Source organism: Cupressus sempervirens, chromosome 6, assembly GCF_028749045.1.
Source record: "Cupressus sempervirens isolate cs-2001-9-10 chromosome 6, ASM2874904v1, whole genome shotgun sequence".
NCBI lineage: Eukaryota > Viridiplantae > Streptophyta > Pinopsida > Cupressales > Cupressaceae > Cupressus > Cupressus sempervirens.
The window spans coordinates 83,752,552-83,775,591 of record NC_143123.1 but is presented as its reverse complement, the minus strand read 5'-3'; positions in this window follow the sequence as shown (position 1 = coordinate 83,775,591).

Below are 23,040 nucleotides of genomic sequence, written 5' to 3'. Positions count from 1 at the left end.
CAAAAGAAAGAAGAATACTCCTTAGGAAGCTCCATTTAACTCTATCATAGGCCTTAGCCATATCCAACTTAACAAACATGGCTCTCTCCCTTGAAGTAGCCATAGAGTGAATAGCCTCAGTAGCAATAACCACCCCATCCAAAATTTGTCTGCTAGCAACAAAACCACCTTGTTCTTCTGAGATAATAATGGGAAGCCACCTTTTCAGTCTCTCAGCAATCAACTTAGTAATAACTTTGTAAACCACATTACATAAGGCAATTGGTCTAAAAAACTCCAATTGATTAGCACCCTCTCTCTTAGGAATAAGAGTCAAGAATGTAGAGTTCAAAGCTCGAAGCATCTGCTTGCTAGCATAGGATTCTTTAACCACCTCCAACAAATCATGATTAATGATGTCCCAAAATTCCTGAAAGAATTCAACTGGAAAGCCATCAGGACCAGGAGCCTTCCCCTTAGGCATGCCAAAGACCACCTCCTCCAGCTCTTCCAAAGAGATAGGACGCATGAGATAATCATTCATTTCCTGAGTGATAAAGGGAAGGAATACAGGACAAAATAATATTTTCTTCATTATCAGCAGGAGAAGAGTCCTCAGAGAAGAGGGTAGAGAAGTACCAAATAGCCTCCTGGAACAAAGATGGCAAGGAATTCAGTTGGATACCTTGAGAATTAACCAAAGAAGAGATAGTGCTCTGATTCCGGTGAGATTGCACTATTTTATGTAAAAAGGCAGTGTTTCGATCACCTTCCTGGAGCCAATCAACTCTAGCCTTTTACTTCCAAAAAATTTCCTCTCGAAGTTCGCATTCTTCTAGAGCTCTAGAAGTAAGGGATTCAGCCTTGCCAAGATCCTCTAAGAAACCTCGATCTCTAATCTCCCTTGTGATGACATCAAGATCTTCTTGAGAAAGCCTCTTCATAAAGTGAAGGTTCCCAAAGCATTCCCTATTCCATATCTTGAGCTGCCTTTTAACATATTGAAGCCTTTTAGAAAATGAGAACATTGCAGTACCATATGCAGGAGCACCATCTTTCCACCAACAAAAAACAAAATCACGAAGAGAGGAGTCACGAAGCCACATCAACTGGAACTTAAAAGGAGGATGCTTCGGAACATAAGCTCCTATAGCAGAAAATTTGATTGGCCAATGATCTGAACCCCTCCAATCAAGGATTTCTGAAGAGATAGTAAGGGTGCCACTAACCCAGAAGCAAGAAACAAGAAATCTATCTAGACGTTCTAAGATAGCAGCAACACCAGTCCTGTGATTATTCCAGGTATAGAGACCATTATAAGGCTTAACATCAGAGAGATGCAAAAGAGATATGTGTTGCCGAAGAAGAGCAGAAGAAGACCCCAATCTAGCCAAACCACCATGCTTCTCCTCCAGACTTAAAACTGAATTGAAGTCCCCTGCTAACACCCAAGGATGATAAGGATGACAATTTCTAACATATTGAATATGTTCCCAAAGTTCCTCCTTTCCCACAAGATCAACAGGTGCATACACATTAGTAACCATGATTACCTCTCCTGAGTCTAGAGTAGAAGCTACCATAGAGAGAGCTGAGCGAGAAGACATCCAGCCAAGAGGAGAAATTTTTTGAGGATCCCAAAATATAGCTAAACCACCAACACTGCCTGTTGCCCCAACACACTGGCATTGACCACGAGACCAAATACTAGAGGCATGTTGGACCATAGACTCCACAGAGAACTTAGTCTCTTGGATACAAAAAACATCAGGACTATGATCAACCACCAAGTTATGAATAGCCTTTTGTCTAGGGATGCTATTCAACCCCCTTACATTCCATGAGAGAATAATCATCGTTGGGTAGAATTAGGAAAATGAGACTCCAAAGGTTTCACTGAACCAGACTCAATCAATATATCTCCTGTGAGTTTAATCTTCTCTTGGTCTGTTTTGCGCCCACTCCTTAGAGGGGAAGTAGAAGAAGCCCGCTTAAAGGGTCGAGGCATCAACCCCAAGGGGAGAGGAGATCCCTTGCCCTTACCTGATGGTAGCACATCCTTAACCAAGTCAGCCAAAACAACATCATTATCCTCCAACACTGCAGGAGTCACCAGAGCCTCTGTCACAGGAGCTACAAGGACCTCACAGTTCTGATATACTACAACTTGGGATGCCCCACAAGCATCATTAGGAACAGATCTCTCATCTGGGCAAACTGGATCAGAAGAGATAGGAGGAGGAATACCCTCCTCTAGAACCATACTATCTAGCACCTCAAAGCGGTTAAAACCTGAATCAGATAATCTTTCTTTCAAAGGCCTCTTTTGACCACGTCCCTTAGCTCGAGGGCGAACAGGGGTAAATCCATCCTTATCCTGCATTTGAGCCTTACCCTTACCTGTAGCATCTTGCGGATTCATCCTCTTGGTAGTATTAGCCATTTGAGATTGTCCTTTCCCTATAGTATCTACCAAACCACCAGCATTGCCAGCTGTAGAACCATCCACTCCTTTGAAACTCGATAAATGACCATACTCATGACAAATTCAGTAATGGAAAGGGAGGGATTCATAATCTAATTGCTGCACCCAAGAAGAATCCCCCAGAAAAATTTCCAAAGAATCTGGTAATGGGTTATTCAAATTAATTTCAACACAAATTCTAGCATAAGAAATAACCTTTTTATCGAGGGATTGATGTGTGATCGCAGCCGGCTTCCCCAACAAAGTAGCAATTTGTTGAAGGATGTCTTCACGCCAAAATTCCAAGGGAAGACAAGGCAAGCGAACCCAAACTGGCACTATTGAAGGGAGATCCTGAGCAGAATTAAAACCTAAATGCCAAGGTTTGAAAAATAACCCCACATGGTTGTAGAAATAAGGGCCTCCTTCAAAAACACGATCACGATCAGACATGCGAGAGAATACAACAAAAAAAAACTATTTCCTGCCAACATAATCTCCATATCGCCTTCCACCTGCCTTGAGCAGCGAATCCATGCCTCAAGAGCGGATAGGGAAATTCGGATTCCAAGAAATTTGCATATCAAAGCATGCTTGGTCCAATAATCAATGTCCTCCATTACAGCCATTGGAGGAATAACCAGAATAGGGCGATCATGGCTACGCAGAAAACAACCATTAACTTTTTTCAGCTTGGAGCTCTCCCCTGAATAAAACGATTCAGATCGCATTGCATGCATAGTTGGAGAAGAACCATCTGTTCTCACCAACGGAGAAGAAATCCCAGGCCCTACCATGCAAACAATAAAACCCCAATCCAAAATTGACTGCAAAAGATTTCCAAAAACACCGACGCAAATTATGTCCAGTAGCTAGCAATCCAAATAGAACAGAAAAAATAGTAAAGATCAAACACCAAGAACAGGCTAGGGGAAAAACCCTAGCCCAGTCGACAACCAACACTTCTCCACATTCTCCACATTCCTATCTACTGACCTTTGTGAAATACATACGATAGCTTGCATTCATAAATTTGATATTAGTAGTGGATGGATGAAATTTCTAAATATATTTGTCAATTCAAACATTTATGAAATATGGATATTAAGGGAATTCCAAATGGGTTTTATTAAGGGAATTCCTATTCCTAATAACTTAGTGGTATTTAATTCACACATTGCTAATGACAACTTGTTTATTCAAAATTCTAAATATGAAGTTGAGCATGGGATAGAGGTGTTGGATTTATATTGTTCTATGTTAATCTCTCAACTCACTCATCATACAATAGAGTTTTTGATGATTCAACTTGATCATGTGCCTCCTTGGATTCCTAGTCAGTGGAAGCTTATTAAACATGGGAAAATTACATGTTATCTTGGTATCCCCTTTGATTTGGGAGTCTCTCTATGTGACATGTGGAATTGGTTTCTTACAAAATTGAGGAACACAATTTTTAATTAGGGCAACAAATATCTTTCCCTAACTAGTAAAATACAGGTGATTAATCGAATCTTTTTAGCCTCACATATGTATTACTCTTCTTGTTGATGAGTTCTACAAAATGTTATGAGGCTTTTAAAAAAATTATCTGTCAATTTTTGTGGACTAATTGGGATGGCAAGGTTAGCTTTAGGGCTTTCTCGAGGCTTCTTTGTATTCAACCAAAGCATAGAAGAGGGTTGGGCCTCTTAGATCCTAAGACTCAGGGGATTTATTCATCTTCCAAATGGATTAAGAGCTATTTCAGGAGACGAACCATGGAAGACCTTGGTGCATAATAGAATCGTTCTTGTTGATATGAATAAGAGGTGACACATCATGCTATGGTTGGATAAAAATTTTCTTGCATCTTTTCCACATAAAAGGTTCACTTCCTTTGCAATCCCTTTGGTAGGCTTGGATGTTGGTTTGTAGTTGTTTGGGATGGAGGAAAAATTCATTACAACATGGCTTTAGCTTTGCTTGATCTTCAATTTGGTGGAACAAGCTTATACTTGATATCACGGACAACCTTTAGTTGTAAATTTTCCTAAACAAATCCACTATCTTTCTAGCAAAAGGCATTAAACATTTTGGCGACATGTATGAGAATTCAATTCTCTTGACTAGTTTGATTGGCAAAATATCAAGGGATGCTTCCATCTACATAGAATGATTGAAGGATTATCTACTTTTGTTAAGGCACTGGTTTCTTAGGAACTCCTTATGAAGTTGTGTACTCCCTTGTAGTGCAACGTATTCAAAGATTGGTTGTGGCTAGAAATTTTTCCTTTTTCTTGCTTCCCCTTGAAGTTGAATTGACAAATATATTTAAACCATTTATCGTATATTTGTCAATTCAAACATTTATGAAATAACCACTGTAACATCCTTATAATTAAACCTTGTCACATTCTATCATATGCTTTATCAAACTCTAACTTATCCAGCAAAGCATTTTTTCTTGATTGTTGGGCCCATTCACATGTCTCTCATGCTACCATAAGATTATCCAAAATAAATATGCCACTAAGGAACCCAATTTGTTCTGGTCTAACTATTATCTTGATCAGTATTTTAATCCTATTAGCTAAAGCTTTTGCAATAGTTTTATAAGAAGTTTTCAACAATGCAATAGGATGCCATCCAAACATGTAGTCTATATTTTTTTCCTTTAGGTAGAAGCTTAATCAAACCTATATTAATCTTTGGTCCCAAGGATCCTTCATTAATAGCTTAAAGGTATACATAATAGAGATCTTCCTTAATACGTTGTCATAAAGTTTGATAGGATTCAATTTATAACCCATCAATCCTAGAACTTTTGTTATGGGCCATTGTAAAAATAACATATTCTAAATCCTCAATTATAGAAGGGTCCCATTCAATATAATGACCATAATTAGGATCCACCTTACTTGGGATGGTATCTTCAAAGATATTTTCTAAGACCAAATGCACATCCTACCAATGTTTTCCTTCCCTGAAGAGTTTCTCATAGAAACCCTGAAATAATTTTGGATATCTTCTAGATGAGAATGAACGTGACCTTCCTCATAGGATATTTGTCCAATGAATTCTTTTTTATGTTTATAATTTAAATATTGAAAGAAGAATTTGGGCCCTTTATTTCCTTCTTGAAACTAGTGCAATCTAGCTTTGATTTTGGCTCCTTTCCCCCTATAGTGATCAAGATAACGAAGTTGAGTTTCAATGGAAGCTATGGATGATTGAATAACTATACTGTCTCTATTAGAATTCAAAAGTTTTTGTTGGAATTCATGTTTCCATTGTAAAGACTTTTTATTCTTTTTTTGCTGCCATGATAACCTTTGCCAAATGAGTGATAAAATTCAGCTCCATTTAGAGATAGCTAAATGCCACCACTCTATAGGACTCCCCTTCTTTCAACTAGGGAAATGAATTCCACAACTCAACCAAAACATGAACATAAGAATGAATCTTCAGATGCGAGATGTTAACTTTAAATGGCAGTTGTGGGTCAAAGACCTTCAAATTTTTCTTCTTTATGATGCAAACAATAAGAAAGTGATCTGATTGTGTAGTAGTATTATCTACATTAATCAAACCGCCACTGGGACCTTGAACTACTTGCAAGTTAGGAGAAATATAAAATTTGTCTAATCTACTAAGTTTCCTTTCAGCTCCTAACCTGCAATTAGCCCAAGTCAACCAGTTTTGTTGGTGACTTGAATATTTTTTTAACTAATTGGATTTATAACCCAATAGCGTTGTGACAAAATAATTATTTATCAAATTCTTAATTGTTAAGTTTGATACAGTTAGACTAGCTTACTATGGTCTTAATAATGCTCAACTGGACTAAAATCCTATCAACCCAAAATAAATGATTAGATACCTATTCCAAGAACTCTCATGTTTTTTTTTATAATGTTAGAATTATAATCTCAACAAAAACCAATAGATTGGCCCTTGATAAAAGAAAGGACCCTCCCATAATTGATCCTCCCTTTTATCAATGACAAGCCTATTGATCCAAAAGAGGCCAGCCCCACATCTGTTCCCCACCACCTTTACACATCTGCAACGTATGGAAGAAAGATCTTTCTCTCCACATGAACTGTTGTAAATTGTTTGGTAATGATGAACCTTTAAGATTAGCAGCCAAGAAATTCTTGAAACAATAAAGTATTAATATTAATTAATTATATTAGACATATCTTGAACATTAGGTCATTTTCACTTCCTGCTAAGTGAATCAGAAAGGATAGGCTGATATGGATCATCCAGATAAAAATACCTGACAATCGTCTACCAGGATAATTTGAAAAGCAGCGAGATTCGATCTCGGGATGGCCGCTGATTCAACGTCAAAACTCTGTCAGTTTGTCCTTCGGATCTGGTAAATTTCGAGTATGAAAAACTACAATTTTCGTAGGATTCGCGGGAATCAAAGAACGGCGTCCAAGGAAAAGATGTTTACTTTAAAATGAAATGTCAAAAGATTCACAGCCTTTAAAAAAAATTGATTTAGGGTTGTACGGGATCCAGCTTAAATATCAGATGGACGAAGAGAAGATTAGAAATGAATGTATAATATTATCAAATTATTTAGTCTGCAGTTCACAAGGACATGATGTATGCGATTTCTAAGTCATTCAACCAACCACCTCACAAACCCTGCGATCATCAGAAGAATCATACACATGATCATAAATCTTCACTACGATTAAAAATCGTTTATTTTGGGGCAATATTTTCACATATGACCGTATCGTTAAATTTGATGGCTCCTTCAGCATATTTGAGCACATTAAATTAAAAGACAAGCAAATTTATAAATTGAAACATAATTTTTGTGACAGATCATCAAATTGTTTAAATATTGCCCAACGTCAACTCGTTTAACGTGATCTGAAAAGTTAAAACAGAAACATGCTCAATTGTTTTGAGGAAGTACAATAAATATCTTCACCGACTACAAACCCTGGTTGTATTGTACTCACAGATCTTTATCGGATAATATTTATCCGTACAGGATTGGCAGGCTTGATTCAGAAATATCGAATTTGATAATGAATTTAAGCTGGTCCAGATCATTGGTCAAGCACCGACAAAATAAAAAATCGTAAAAGTAGCAACGTCTATACAGCCACGAAAATGCACTTCCTTACGAAGGAGAGGACTCGGAATTTTTTTTGAAAAGTTAGGAAAAACAATGTGAAGGGAGTTCATTTTCGTGGCTGTGTAGCCACGGGCGAAAATACCAGCATGACAGGAGAGTAGGTGACAAAGAGACGGCTAGTGGCTAAGGTATATGCACTCAAGACTACTGTTAAATAGTCTTAGAGTCTTTTATATGCAAATAAAATATACTTAGAAGAGGTGCATATAAGTAGCACGGTAGACAGTGTCGAGAGGTTAATCTCCATTCAAAATGCATGTCAATTTTTTTTTCTCCAAATTCAGAGAAACCTACTGATTTTTTTTCCAATTTTTTTTGTTGTTTTCGACTACAAACTATGCAAATCAACACAAATTTTAGAAAAATTCATGATGTTTTCAATTTTTTTAAAATTGGTCGACTGTACAGTTTGGATGGAGGATCTAGCAGTGTCCCTAAATTTAAGATGCAGTCAACAAAATTTGGAATTCAAATGAATTTTTTTTTCAAAACTTTTGATTCATTTTGTTTGGAGCATCCTAGGCACCTTAAATTTGAAGTCCATCTGTTTTTTTATTAATTAAAGCAAAGATTGAATAAAATACATTAAAAAAATCCAACTGTTAAACTTAGGCGCCCCTATTTTCCTCTATTTAATTAGTTGTATTCAGACCTTTTAAAAGCAGTTGCCTACTTGGAAGCTGGTTTTGCTCTGTCATGGTGGTTGCTTGTTAAAGAAGATGTTTTGTTCAATGGGTTGAGTTCACTCGCCTTCTTTATTTGAGAGTGGCTAAATAGTAAACTAAAATATAATATATAGGGAAACAAATCAGTTGTCGTCTATTACAGTCTACCTCTATCTTTTCCTTCCAACAACTGCTCATAAAAAATCTCAAAAAAGATTGCATGTACGAATAGTCGATCACATATCTACCAATATTTGATCATTTTTGAGTTTTCTTGATTGTTGATCATTCCATTTGGGCAAAAAGTACTATTTTTGGGATGAGTGGCTATTGGGGGGTTTTAGTAGTTGCTTTCGGATGAATATTCTAAAATGATACTTTTAGACCACCTCTCACCCTATGAGTTTTACACAGAGCTCTATGTATGTGAGAAAGCCAAAAGATTAGCTTTAAGCTCTTCACTCACCTACAAAGGTTCGCCGAAAAACAGGCAAATTTTTACATACTAATCATGATAGTTTTTAAGTTTTAGATTTTTGTTTAAACATTGTGGTTTTTTAAGGAGTATGGAGAGTTTTATAATATTGCGGGCAAGTTAGTAAGTTACTATTTTTATTTTTGTATTAACATAGTTGAATATCATGGTTACATCATTGATTTAGTATCGTAAAAAACAAAAGAAGCTCAAAGTAGCTATTAGGTAGCACTAATCAACTGCCTATTTTCTGAAGGTTTTGCAAATGGGGTTGCAAGCATAGTGGGTTTAACCATGGAGGAAACTATAGTTAAGCACGTTCGAGCTGAAGTAGTATCAGGATGGGTTGTTGAGTAACATGGATCGTTTTATGCAATTTATGTACTAACATTGCCATTGTAATTGATATCTTCCAAATGCATATTTGAATCTCATATAAATATGACGAGAGGAGACATGTTTCTATGGTTTAATTGTCATTTAATTAATAATAATATATTAACAATAATAATAATATGTATAACTATATATTTTGAATAAAGAAAAGATTGAATAAAATACATTAAAAAAATCCAACTGTTAAACTTAGCCGCCACTATATTCCACTATTTAGTTAGTTGTATTCAAACCTTTTAAAAGTGATTTCCTACTTGGACGCTGGTTTTTCTCTGTCATGGTGGTTGCCTATTAAAGAAGATGTTTTGTTCAACAAATTGAGCTCACTTGCCTTCTTTATTGGATAGTGACTACAAAGTAAACTAAAATATAATACAAAGGGAAATGAATCAGTTGTCATCTATGTTTGTATTACAACCACGTCTATCTCTATCTTTTCCTTCTAATTACCGCTCATAAAAAAACCTCTAAAAAATGACCGCGCATGTACTAATAATCATTCATATATGTACTAATAGTTGATCATTTTTTAGTTTTCTTGGTTGTTGATTGGTCCATTTCTGCAAAAATACTATTTTTGGGGTGAGCGGCTATTGGGGGGTTTTAGTAGTCGGTTTCGGGTGAACATTTTAAAATGATACTTTTAGACCACCTCACACCCTATGAGTTCTACAAAGAGCTATGTATATGTGGGAAAGTCAAAAAGTTAGCTTTAAGCTCTTCACTCACCTACTGAGGTTCACCAAAAAAATTAGCAAATTTTGACATACAGATTAAGAAGTGTAGATGTGCGAAGTTAGCTAGGGGGCTACAAGGTCATTTCTCCTAGAAGGGAAGTTTTATAAAGTTTGAAAAAAAATTGTCTTTTTTGGTAAGATATGCATTTTAGTTTTTTGTTTAGACATTATGGTTTTCTAAGGAGTATGGAGAATTTCATAATATTGTGGGCAAGCTAATAAATTACGATTTTTATTTTTGTATTAACATAATTGAATATTTGGGTTACATCATTGATTTAGTATCATTAGAAAGAAAAGAAACTCAAAGAAACTATTAGGTAGCACTAATCAACTGCCTCTTTTGTGAAGGTTTTGCAAATAGGGTTGCAAGAAAAGTGGGTTTAACCATGGAGGAAACTTTGTAGTTAAGCGCCCTCGAGCTCTAGTAGCATGGGATGGGTGACCTCCCAAGAACTCCTGATGCTTCACCTCTATGAGTATCACCTAGATCCAATGAGGGCTAAGTGTTCCATTTATTCTCATGAGAGATGAATTCATGCGTGAATCACTACTCATTATGCATGGGTCAATGAGTATACATGGGTCAATGAATTTGACTCAAAAACTACACAGTGTAATCCTGAGAGCAATATCATAAATGCCTATTTGTCAAGTTTGTACCAACTACAATGATACTCCACCATATTTAAATCCCCTCCCAACACCAAATCACAATTAGGAAGATTATTTTCCATCCAATCCCAAAGTGTTGTTCTACTTGTAGGATCATAAGGAGCATAGATAGAGCAAAACCCTATGGACTATCCGTTGATAAAAGTGCAGACCCAAACACAACAATGAGAAAAGGGTATTCACCATTACCAATGACAAATTTACCAATCCAAGGGGCCAAACCTATAACCGCCTCACCACTACCATCTCTATGTGAGGCGAGGAATGAAAGAAATTAGCTTCCTTCCAAATATTGAATAAGGTAAATTTGAGGCGACCAGGGCTCAATTTGATTTCTTGAAGGAAAAAATCTGGTTTCAGCTTTATAATTTTTTTGTCTTTTATCATAAAAGTGCTTAATTATGATGAAGTGGCCATCAAATTTATGACCTACTTTCAACTGGGAGATTAGTTACACCAAAGACCCTAAAAATTTGATCATATTCCTACTATCTCGTAGTTGAAACTAGGGCATAAATTTGATGGCCACTTCATTATAATTAAGCACTTTTATGATGAAAGACGCAAATTATAAATTAAAACAAAACTCTCTTTTTTCCACATAATCATATTGTTTAAATATTCCCGAACATCAAGCATTGATCGTGATTTGAGCTGTTGATAAAAAATGAACATAGTTATCCTCCATCAATATGTACAATTGAACAATTTTCAAAAGATCGAAAACATCATAGATTTTTTGGAAAATTTTAGTGCTTGAAAAAAAAGTTTGACTTTGTTTTGTATGGAGATTAGCCTGTCCCTTCAAAAAAAAGGTTAATTGATTTGAGAAACAATCTTTGAATAAATATCTCTAGTGAGCACAAACCTTAGTTGAAATTTGCTAGTCAATCTTTTTTTCCTATAAATTACCCGTACAAGATTGCCATCTTGATTCGAGAATTTCAAATTTGATAATGAAATTAAGCTAATCCAAATCATTATTTTAATAGTGATCAAGAACTGCCAAATGAAGGTGAGCACATATCAAGCACCTGAAAAAGATGGAGTGGGAAATGACATAAGATCATTGTGTATCAACTCCAATGGTGCCTTAGCACGTGTGGATCTACTTGTTGGAAAAGGATCTCTATGATGTTTTCCAAGTGCACAAACTTAACACACACCGTCAGTATAAGAGATCCGAGGTAACCCAATCACTAGCTCTTGTATACTCATCTACTATAGATATCTGTAGTTGACATGGCCAAACTTCTCATGCCAAATCTTGCTCACTGTGTCTGCATGAGCAATGAGAGAAACACCTGTAGAATTGGAGCTCTCAAAGCCATCAAATTGATATAAGTGAGATAGAAGATCAAAACTCCCTATAGCAATAACCAAGTCAGGATCATGGAGGTCTCGAATAACCACATCATGTGGTGAGAACTCAACTGTCTTTCCAAAGCCTAAATGACAAATCTAAAAGACAAACAAGAGGTTCGTAGAAATGGCCAAAACCAAGAGAACATCTTGTAGTGAACCACCTTCTAAAGAGATAGTTCCTAAACTTGTGACTCAAAGCTAAGAAGAATCACCAACTTTAATTTGTGTAGTAGCACTCTAAGCAAGTGAGGTAACCAAATTAGGTGAGTGTGTCATATAATGGGAAGCTCCAGAATCAAGAATCCAAGAAGTTGTAGAAGACAGTACTAATGCAGAAAGAACATGTCCTTTCCCTATAGGTGGAGGTGGAGGCTACGAGGAAGCAATATTGCAATGTTGCATGGCCTCTAATGCCTCAAGATGTTTCCAACACCTAGAAACTAAATGTCCTTCCTTACCAAAACAACTACAAGTTTCACCTATATACTTCTTAGTCTTGGAGGAAGACTCACCAGACTTAGAAGTATTACCCTTTTGAGAGGGCTTCCGAGCATCTGATTTGGGAGGAGGCTTGGAGGAACTCTCACTACTAGTTGAATCTATTTTATGCTCCACTTTCTGCTTCGGATTTCTTGTAGATGTCTGAGCTACCAATGCCTTCGTCTTAGAACCAGTCATAGAATCCAATTGTGTGAGCTTTGACTGCTCTCTAGTCAAGCGATCACAAAAGACCTCAAAAGTAGGCATAAAAAATATATTCCCCAAAACATCTTTGGTGGAATAGAATGGGGAAACAAATCTCTGAAAATTCCCTCAAAGCTTAGAGAGAATCAAATAGATGCACTCATCATTAGTCTTCATCTTTCCACAATCCTGCAACAAGGATCTCTATTGATTAAACTTCATCAAGAAGTCATCAATAGTCAAAAAAGAATCCAGCACAAGTGATGTAAGCTCTGCCTCTATTTGAAGTGCCCTGAACTCATTTACAATACCAAACAAGCCATGAAGCTTGGTCCACATTGCTAGAGGAGTATTGCACCCATCCAAATGAAGTTGTAGACTATCTGATACCTGTAATGTAATCAATTTGATTGCCTCATCCATTTTGTTTCAATGTTGCATGATCTCATAAGGCCTCTGAAAAATAGGCTACATGACATCTAAACATGACCACAACCCTTTTGACAAGAGAAGTTGAGTCATTGAGGACTTCCAGGTGTGATAATTATGAGGGGTCAAAAGTTATGCCATTGTTTTAGAAGGGCTTTTTAAAGTTTTTTGATATAATGATATAATAACAGAAAATATTATAAAAACGCCCCCCATAATAGCAATAAATCGAACCCCAGCTCACAAGTAGGTTGCATAAATGAGAGAAGAGCAAAAAAGCTTCAAATATGATCAAAAGTACCCGGTACCAAATACTGGTGAAATGATAGAGAATCTAGAAAGTTCTTGAGAAGAGATTCTAACACTTTTTTCAAAACAAAAAATGGAGCTATAACAAAGAAGTTATGCCCTAGAAAGATAGAAGTCATCGACAAACTTCAAGCACCAAAATCAGTAATCTAGAAAACAATCCCAAAAATTCCTTCTCTATCGTCTCTGTCTCGAAACCAGCTTTCGGGTGCTTTTTTTGGATCGAAAAAAGACCACTATGTGCTCAAGTTATTGTGAAAAAAGTGATAGGGCCTCTAGAAGCAATACAAATTATTTATTTTTTAAAATAAAATAAAATAACTTTTTAAAAACCTACCACTGGTGAGTGGCACCGGAGCGGCATTCTGGGTAGAGGCGGAGCACAATGGAGTAGAGCGGTGCCGCTATGGATGGAAGCAGGCCTGCCGGTGGTTGGCAGTGTTAGGACCACGATGGTCTGTGGGACCACTAGTAGTTACCAGGACCACTAGCGGTTTCAGTAATCGCTAGCTAATTTTTTAAACTGTAACAGCCAAAAAATGCCCCTTTTGCAATTTTAAAATATTTTTTGCATCTTGAACTGCGTGCAGAGGTTGTACGACCCTACTATGCAAAAAAATTTGCCTCCCTAATCAACATTGTCCAAAATGGACAAACTTTAGATGGAAATAAGGGTTTTGATGCCTTCTAAATCCATCTGTGAAGTCCATTTGACCTCAACCTTCTCTGAAAATTAGTGACCCCCCTCTTTTCACAAAAAATACCCAAAAAACTCTAGATATGTTATGTCAAACCCTTGTTCTCCTTTTTCTCCAAATAACGAACAAGCTACAACAGATCTAGCTCTGATACCATGAAGGATTTTAATCAATACAAATCCACAAAGCCTTCAAACACCTGCAGTAAAAAACCTGTCACAGAAGAAAAAGACGAGAGGAGGAAAGAGTTTTGCTCTGAAAATTATGCAAATGTATTCTCAGAAATGAAAGAGATAAAAAATAATTACAAAATATCAATCCTTATAAAAGGAGATCAAAACCTGAAAGGGTAACCTAAAAAGTTACAAAGGGTAACCTAAAAGGGAAAAGCTATTTAATAATTACTAATTAATTATTAAACAGAGATGCAAAAGGTGCATAAAGTAAAATCTTAAGAAGGGAATAAAGTGAATTTAATAAATGAAAGTAAACTAACACTTTGCTCTAACATATATAGTTGAACAATTGTTGGCAATACCTATACAATTGATAAATACAAGACAACAACTAGTACTACATACAAAACAACAACTGACAATACATATACATTTAGCAAATACAAAACAATAATGAAAGACATAAAACAAAATCATTACAATGGATCTTGGAAAGAAGATCTCAAATAATCTGTCATAATAACCTTCTTTTTACTAAGTAGATGCATAACCTTGTGCTTAATTTGTTGAATCTGGAAATCAATCTTTAAATTCTTCTCAGCCTTAGCTTATAATTGAGAAAAAATTGAAGTCAAGCAAAATAATATATGTTTGAGTAAAGCCCTTGGAAAGAAACTTCCCAGCATGCATCATTAAGGTTACTAAAGATAACTTTATGCCTATAATGCCATATATAAGACTTGAGATAACTTGCTAACAAATTGACAACCCCAAAAGATATGCTTCATACTTTCTTGCATGTGGCAAAATGGACAATTGATTGGTTGAATTATCATACATTTCAACTTGTTCGCAATGGGCAACTTGAAATGTAAAATCTTCCAAGAAATTAATTGTGCATCTACATTGGGTTTAGATTTCCATATTTGAGATGACAATTTTGACCAAGATTTTTCATTAAACATGCATTTCCACTTGGAATTTAATCGAGACTTTAGGGGTAGATTTGATAAAAATTCCTTAAGGGGAAAAGTTAAAAAGGATATGATGTCACCCATAACCAATCTTTGTAAAAAATACAATGGTAGGATTACAAAGTTTCATTGTCAATTCCACGTGCACTAAAGACAAAAAAAAAAAAAAAAAAACCTTATATTTATTGCTTAAGTTAAATTGTTCTTTAATAGAGTGTCATGGTAACCATATCATAGTTTGGAAATCCCAAAGATCCCCAATAGTACAAACTTGCTTTTTGAAAAGGGCAAAAAAATTGTTTTGGAAAGCTCAAGGCAATGTGCTAATTGTGATAGAGGATATACTTGGTCCACCATATTAACAAAATGGAAAAACTAAATCCATGCTAAAGTGAGTCACCTCTCCATGATAAAAGTTTGCAAGTATACCGCCAAGCCTTCCATATAGATTGGAGGGGGGAAAAGCTTAATAGTACCATTAGATACTTTTTAAATTTTATTTAATAAAATTAAAAACAGTTATTTGAACCAAAAGTCATCTCATTACACCATGTTAAAGGTCCCACTACACCCTAATCGTATATTATAGTCTACAATACATTTAGGCCTATTGACAAAAGACTTTAGTGTATATTGATCATAAATTTGAATGCAATCAAAATAATATTTAACATATCATAACAATACTAAATGATACAAGAAGTTTCTCATCACACATAAATCATAAATCATAAATCAAAATGCCACTTGCCAAAGTTTTAAAAGCCATTATTTTGATTGGTCCAATATTCCACTATTCAATTGACTTTGGTGGATTGCAGACAAAGGAGATTGAGTTGTTGTAAATCATATCGCCAGCTTTTGTGTGATGATGAACATATCCAATTGCATTATATTTTTGAGCTTTTGATGTGATGCCTATGTTAATTATTGTTAGTTGGACAGCTGTTATTTCTGACCCGGAAATAGCAGCACTATTTATGGGTAGCTTGGACAGCTGTTCATCCTTATCTATGAATAGCGGTTGTATTTATGGGTGGTTTGGACAGCTGTTTGTCCACTTGCCAAAAATTAGTAAATGGTTATTATTTACTAATTTTAGAGATTCCCTTTTGGACACCTTGCAACCAATTCTATTATTGGCTGTTGAGTTGTCTTAATCTTAGTCGTTGGTTTGATTTAATCTCGGTCGTTGGTTTACCAACGAGAGTAGTATAAAAAGGGGTCTAGGGGGCATTTGGAGAGAAAGGCAGGAAGCTTTTGGAGAAGTAGTTTGCAGTGTTAGCAAACAGTCTTGCAGTGTTAGCAAGGGAGAAGCTTTCGTGAAGCAGTTTGCAGTGTTAGCAAACAGTCTTGCAGTGTTAGAAAGGGCACAAGAGAGAAGCTTTTGTGAAGCAGTTTGCAGTGTTAGCAAACAGTCTTGCAGTGTTAGCAAGGGCGCAGTGTTAGCGCAGGGATAGCAGTGAGAAATATCAGCGGGAGAAATTAGGAGGTTGTCGGAGTTCTGCCAGTGTGAGGCAAGGAATTTTGTATCTCTTGATTTGCTGAAGTTTAATATAATTTCTCATCTGTAGAACTGGTTTTCCCTTAGGGGTTTTTCCAGGGACAATTTGTCCAAAAATATTGTGTTGATTCTGTTGCGCATTTCTTTCCGTATTTTAAGTGAAGTTGCAGTTGTGTTATTTTTCGATATTAGCTGGGAATTTATTTTCAGCAGTTTAATAATCATTTGTGATAGGAGATTAATAATCAGTGACTGCAATAGTTTGATTTTTCACATGGTATCAGAGCATTGTTAAGGGTAGAAGAGTTTTTCCCTAGGAAAGAAATTTTGATCTCTTTAGATTTATTATTGCTTTAAACCCTTGAGATGGCTTCAGCTGGTTTGAGAGATCAGGATAGATTGGATGGTGCCTCAAATTTTGGTGTCTGGAAGGCCAGAATTTCTTTATTGTTGGAAGAGAATGGTATCAAGGATTATGCTACCAGTGGTGTACCTGTACCAACGGATGCAACACAGCTTGCAGCATATAGGAAGGACGATGCCAAAGCAAGGAGGATTATCCTTGATGGTGTCAAGGATCATATTGTTCCACATATCTCGGAGCTAGATACAGCAAAGAAGATGTGGGACGCCATTCTAAATCTGTACCAGAATGCTACCACTAACAGGAAGTTGATTCTCATAGAGAAGCTAAAGAATACCCGGATGAATCAGGGAGAAGACGTCACAAGTTACCTCACCAGGCTCAAACTTTTCAAGGATGAGTTAGCAGCTGTTGGAGATAGCCCTAGTGATGATGAGCTAGTGAGAATAGCCCTAAATGGGTTTACTAAACAATGGAGTGTCTTTGTTCAAGTTGTCAGTGGACGAGATACTTTACCAAGTTGGGATCGACTATGGACTGATTTCACTCAGGAGGAGTTTAGACTAAGTCTTGTCAATGGGGCCAACAAGAGTCAGAAAAATGAGGTGGAACAAGAGAACGTTGCCCTAGCGGGTAAAGGGAAAGCAAAGAAGGGATCTAGCAAAGGATCAAATTCACAAAGTGAAAAGAAGAAGAAGGACCTTTCTAAGGTTAAGTGCTTTGGATGTCACGAGTTTGGCCACTATGTCAGTGATTGCCCAGAGAGGAAAAAGGGTAAGAAGCAGGTGGCAGCTTCAGCAAGTGCAGAAGAACTCTCCAACAGAATGGAAGATGAGTTTGCACTCATAGCTTGTATGGTTAGCTCAACCTCACAGTGTGTTTGGTATATAGATAGTGGGGCGTCATTTCATATGACAGGAGTTAGAGAGTACTTCTCCAGTTACAAGGAGGAGGACACCAACATCCAGATTTCTATGGGAAACTTTTCCAAACTCAACCCTGTTGGGAAAGGGACTGTTCAGTTTCAGAGGGAGAATGGAAAGATAATTCCTCTTCATGATGTGTTATATGTGCCGGGCTTAGGTATGAATTTGATTTCTGTATCTGTTCTTCAGGATAGGGGGTATAATGTACTCTTTAGAGGGACACATGTGTTGATTAAGCACAAGGATTGGAAATCACCCATAACTATTGGAGTTAGGAGTGGTCGCCTTTATAGATTGCAGTTTGATACTCCTAAGGCACTTATGAGCAACAATAATCCTAGAGATCTTCGAGAGCTATGGCATAGGAGGTTGGGCCATATTCATCATGGAGCACTTAGATTGCTTCGTGAGACCGTGACAGGTGTTCCAGAGGTGAGCACAGAGCATGACGATACATCTAAGGAGAAAGATGTAGATCCCACTTTATATAGACAGTTGATTGGTACGCTTATGTATTTGGTCAAAACTAGACCAGATATAGCATTTGCAGTAAACTCTCTTAGTCAGTTCATGGTTGAACCAAAGAGAATGCATTGGATAGCGGCTAAGCATGTGCTACGTTACTTGTGTGGTACAGTCGAGTATGGGATCAGATATGTTCGAGGTGAAGGTATCAGGTTGATAGGCTATACTGACGCAGATTGGGCAGGAAGTACAACAGACAAAAGGAGCACTTCAGGGTGTTGTTTCAGCTTGGGATCAAGAGTTGTATCTTGGTTCAGCAGGAAGCAGAAGTCTGTGGCTCTAAGTTCAGCAGAAGCAGAATACATAGCAGCTAGCATGGCGACATGTGAAGCTATATGGCTTCGGAAGTTGTTAGTAGCCTTGTTTGGTCAGAAGGTTGAGACTACTATGATACATTGTGACAATCAGAGTTGCATCAAGTTGTCTGAAAATCCAGTGTTTCATGATAGGTCTAAACATATAGATATCAGATATCACTTCATCAGAGATTGTGTACAAAGGGGAATTGTTCGACTACAATACATACCTACAGATGAGCAGGTAGCAGACATTCTGACGAAGGCTTTGGGAAAGGCCAAATTTATCTTCTTCAGAGATAAGATGGGTGTCATGCAGAACAGCTTCCTCACTAAGAGGGAGTGTTAATTATTGTTAGTTGGACAGCTGTTATTTCTGACTCGGAAATAGCAGCACTATTTATGGGTAGCTTGGACAGCTGTTCGTCCTTATCTATGAATAGCGGTTGTATTTATGGGTGGTTTGGACAGCTGTTTGTCCACTTGCCAAAAATTAGTAAATGGTTATTATTTACTAATTTTAGAGATTCCCTTTTGGACACCTTGCAACCAATTCTATTATTGGCTGTTGAGTTGTCTTAATCTTAGCCGTTGGTTTGATTTAATCTCGATCGTTGGTTTACCAACGAGAGTAGTATAAAAAGGGGTCTAGGGGGCATTTGGAGAGAAAGGCAGGAAGCTTTTGGAGAAGTAGTTTGCAGTGTTAGCAAACAGTCTTGTAGTGTTAGCAATGGAGAAGCTTTCGTGAAGCAGTTTGCAGTGTTAGCAAACAGTCTTGCAGTGTTAGCAAGGGCACAAGAGAGAAGCTTTTGTGAAGCAGTTTGCAGTGTTAGCAAACAGTCTTGCAGTGTTAGCAAGGGCGCAGTGTTAGCGCAGGGATAGCAGTGAGAAATATCAGCGGGAGAAATTAGGAGGTTGTCGGAGTTCTGCCAGTGTGAGGCAAGGAATTTTGTATCTCTTGATTTGCTGAAGTTTAATATAATTTCTCATCTGTAGAACTGGTTTTCCCTTAGGGGTTTTTCCAGGGACAATTTGTCCAAAAATATTGTGTTGATTCTGTTGCGCATTTCTTTCCGTATTTTAAGTGAAGTTGCAGTTGTGTTATTTTTCGATATTAGCTGGGAATTTATTTTCAGCAGTTTAATAATCATTTGTGATAGGAGATTAATAATCAGTGACTGCAATAGTTTGATTTTTCACAGCCTAACATTTTGTGGGGCACATAGCAGCCTCTTAAGGGAATATCTTAATGTTAAAAGTAGGATTTTCCAATCCTTTAATATTATGATGATACTTGCATATCTTATTGTCCGACCCAACCAAATTTTATTTTTGTAGCTTCTCACCAAAAGTTGCCACATCAACAAGCAAATACATAAAAATTTAAAAGCCCGATAATCTTTATTCTTGTTTCTTGGCTTGTTGGACAAGATTCCCAGTCATATATACATACAGGAATTTCTTAGTAAAATATATTCGGGGTTATTCTTATTAGTTGTAAAGAAATCTAATTTCAAATAATATATTTGATCTTTATAAACGGATTCTATAATATTGTTAGTACATTAAAAAATTGGAAGCCCCATGACAACACATTATTAACAATGTTGTAATTAAATCAACCAAAAAATATTTTTTTTGAACTTAAATTGTTTTTGAATTAAAAAGTAGTCAAAACAAGGGAGTTGGTCCATTAAATAGAACTTAAATTGTTTTAAGTCGAATTGTTACTAATAACTTAATTTTAACAAGTGTTATTTAGTGACTTATACTTTTAAGTAGTATTCGTTTTAATTTTGATATTAAATTTGATTGAAATTTTATTATATATTTATTGTATGCATTAAAAATATTAGTTCTTATTTGTATAGGCAATAAATTAATCTCAAATAAGTTTCACAAATTATAATACAATTATATATGATAAAGTAGAATAATAATTTTCTTGTTTCACAATATCATAATTTTCAATTATCTTTATCATAGTAGTTGTCTTTTGGTTTATAAAGCAATAGTCCTTATAATATTTACTTATAAATGGTACTATAGCATTAAAAAAATAATGTGTTCATTTAATTTTAAATAAAGAAAATAAACAAATTTTTTTTAAAATTTGATATTAGTAATGGATGGATGAAATGTCTCCAATATATTTGTCAATTCAAACATTTATGAATATGGTTTTAAAATTTTTAATTTTATTAAAAAATAATAATGTATTCTAATTCATTCAAAAATAAAAAATGAAATACATATAATAATTTATACAAATAATAAAAGATCAAATAGATATAAATTTAATTGGTCAACTACAACTTATTTAATCACTAGCTAAGATAAGGAAGTCAAAATGTGATACAACAGTATTGCAAATACTAGTTATTATTTTCTTTTTAAAAAAATTGCACCATCCTTAATGATAGTAAACATATTTCTCATTTTACTACCATGAAACATTTTTCTATCACTACCTAACTAGTAAATCTACAACGCGGTCTAATTTTTTTTTATTCACCTAATATGAATAGATTCATACTAAATTACAGTTAAACTTATTAAAAAGCATATATAGTCTAGTATTTCAACAAAGCTTAAATGAAAAATATATCAAATTTAACACTCATTTAAGCTAATATATATCATAAATTTTCTTACAAGTGGTAGTGGGTAGAGGATTTGTTTCTAAGAAAAGGAGATATTAGAAATGACCCAATCATTGGGCGTGCTCTAATAATTGTTATAACACTTGTTAGTTTAATGTCTAATATTGATACTAGTCCGCAGGGGTAGTACAATTGGCTTGATGTTGTGGGTAGTTCTCTATGGTCTTGGGTTTGACACTGATCTTGGGTATAAGAGGTGGGATTTCTAGCAAGTGGTTGATCTCACCCTTGGGGACTAGTCTAGTCCTAGCTCGTGTAACGCCCCGCTCGGGAACCCAAGAGAAATAAACCTAACATGTTACAATGTTTACTGAACTATTTTTTTTTTTTGAAGTTTAAACAACATCAAGATAAAATTAATGCGGAAGCAATATGAACATACACATCAAATACACATATGCAAATATAGATACAGTTTCAATTCCTCAAGAGTTCCTTTACGTTGAGTCACATTTAATAATTTTTAAATTAATTAGTTTAAGTTCCAAGTACAATGTCTCATGATCATAAAGAAATAACAGATACATAATCGCATAAGCAATTGCATAAGTATAAACAATACAATGAAAGTACATCCAATCAATAACATCCACTGCACATGTCGCAGGGTATGTGAGAATAGATACAATACATCAGAATACATGATAACGTATATACTTCATCTGAAAAGAAGTCTCTGAGATAAGAAATAAGAATGATAAAGGTACATCTTTTGCAACGATCATCCAACAGCTAGCAATGTGAAGGGGGACCCAAATGGTAAGAAGACACTACCTCCCGACCGCGTGGTTACCTAGTTAGGCTTCCACTCCCACCGTGCAGGGAAGATAATGAACGATCCACATATGGCTATCAAACATAAAACATTCCTAGGCAAGGTACCCCTAATAGCCAAAACTACCTCAAAGGTAACACATACTACTCAAGAAGATAAAATAATCCAAACGTAAGAACACTCAATCCAATACCGACACCACATAACCAAACATCATACACAAACCAAGTATAAACCAAATACCAAGATCATAAGATAAAGTCAACAAAAGACAATCACCTCAAGTCAAAAGCCACATGTCAAAAGTAAATCATCCATGAATCACCAATCATCATCAATGAAAGTAAATAGCCATAATAAACACATTCGACAACAGATACACCACATCCAACAATAAGTACACCACCAGAGATACAAAAATCTACAGAGGAGACTCAAACTACATACTAGGGAGTGTCATCACATGGCTGCTTGAGTTACCCTGGACTGATCTCTTAATAGACCCCGAACCCTCAAGCGTTGAGTTACCCAAGACTGGTTACTCTGAACCCCGGACCCTCAACATCACACATATGGAAAACTAGAAAGTCCTCTCAAGAAGACGAGGCACTCATCTCATTCCCATCCTTAGTCTATACAAGCACTAAAGGCATGGGTAGATAAAAAATCTCTAACTTATCTTTTTAGTGTGTTTTCCCCCCATAAATTTTAATTACTAGATTATCACTTATTACATAACTTGCATTAGGTTACCCTGGCACTGACCACTTTGGGTCCCGGACCCCTATGCAAGCCACTCCCAAGTCACGTAC